Source organism: Lupinus angustifolius, chromosome LG01 (assembly GCF_001865875.1).
Source record: "Lupinus angustifolius cultivar Tanjil chromosome LG01, LupAngTanjil_v1.0, whole genome shotgun sequence".
NCBI classification, from domain to species: Eukaryota; Viridiplantae; Streptophyta; class Magnoliopsida; order Fabales; family Fabaceae; genus Lupinus; species Lupinus angustifolius.
Genome location: NC_032009.1, coordinates 22805890 through 22807488, shown reverse-complemented (window position 1 = coordinate 22807488; position 1599 = coordinate 22805890).

The window sequence follows — 1599 nt, the reverse complement described above, 5'->3', positions numbered from 1 at the left end:
TAGATCTGGTGGTCGGCAAATGAGGTTGTATACAGTAAAACTTGCTGAGAATTGGTGTGACTGTGGAGAATTTCAATCATTACGATTGCCATGCTCTCATGCTATCGCAACGTGCGCTTCTTTGAATTTAGACTGCAGCCAATTTATCTCAACAATTTACCGCATAGATAATCTTCAGAAGGGTTATGGATATGAGTTTCAACCACTTGGTAATGAAGAATATTAACATCCTTATTCAGGTCCGACATTCATTCCCAATCCTGTTATGCGTAGGAAAAGAAGTGGAAGACCAAAGACTTCACGCATTCACAATGAGATGGATCAAGTTGAAGGTGAACAACTTAAAAAATGTGGATGGTGTAGAACCGAATGACATAACAGGAAGACATGTCTATTGCGATCTAGAGAATTAGGGGAAGGGGAGAGTTCTAGGCAACATTCGTAAGACTAGTTTAATTTTTAGTCACTACCTTTATAATGTATTTTTATTGATCCAAATTTATTAAGACTATTGTATTTCGTAAGACTAATGTATTTCCATAAATTTACTATAACTATATACTATAAATATACTATAAAGTGGAAATAAGTGTGGTCAAATAAAGTTGAAGTGTGTAGAAGATTTTAGTGTGACTATACAATGGAGTTGAAGTGTGCAGAATATTGCAGAGTTGAATGATTATACAATGGAAAGGAAATTATTGAATGACTATACAATGGAAAGAAAATTACTAAATGACTATACATAGTGTGGTACAAAGATTCTATTATTGAATGACTTTACATAATGACTATACACAGTATGGTGCAGAGATTTTTGTAGTGTAATTTATCCATGTAACCCATTCTGAATGCATTAAAATGTAGCATTAAATTTCGAATTCAATAGCATTTAATTTCGAATTCAGTAGCATTAATTTCTTTGACTAAATTAAATTTTAGTTGTTGAATATTAATTGCAGAATTAAATTTCGAATTTAGTAGTAGTTAATTTGTTTGACTGAATTAATTCAGTATTGTTGAATATTAATTGCATAATTTAATTTCGAATTCAGTAGCATTAATTTCTTTGACTAAATTAAATTTTAGTGGTTGAATATTAATTGCAGAATTAAATTTCGAATTTAGTAGTAGTTAATTTGTTTGACTGAATTAATTCAGTATTGTTGAATATTAATTTGTTGAATACAACTTCAACGACAATGACAACAACAACGACAACGACAATGACAACGACAACAACAACGACAACGACAACGACAACGACAATGACAACAACAACAACAACAATATGGTTTTGCAAATTATGATTCCCCATACAATTATTTCTCATCAAGTTCTCAAAACCCAATACCAACAATGTTTGCTACTAGTTCAACTACATCATTCTCGGCGTATGATTCTCAACAATATTATTGTTCTACTATGTCATCTACAAATATTTTTGGTATACAACATACTGATGATGAGGTTGTCGTTGAAGATGTTGATGATGTTGACAACGACAACAACAACAACAACAACGACGACGACAATGACAACGACAACGACAACGATACAATGACAACAACAACAACAACAACAACGACAACAACAACG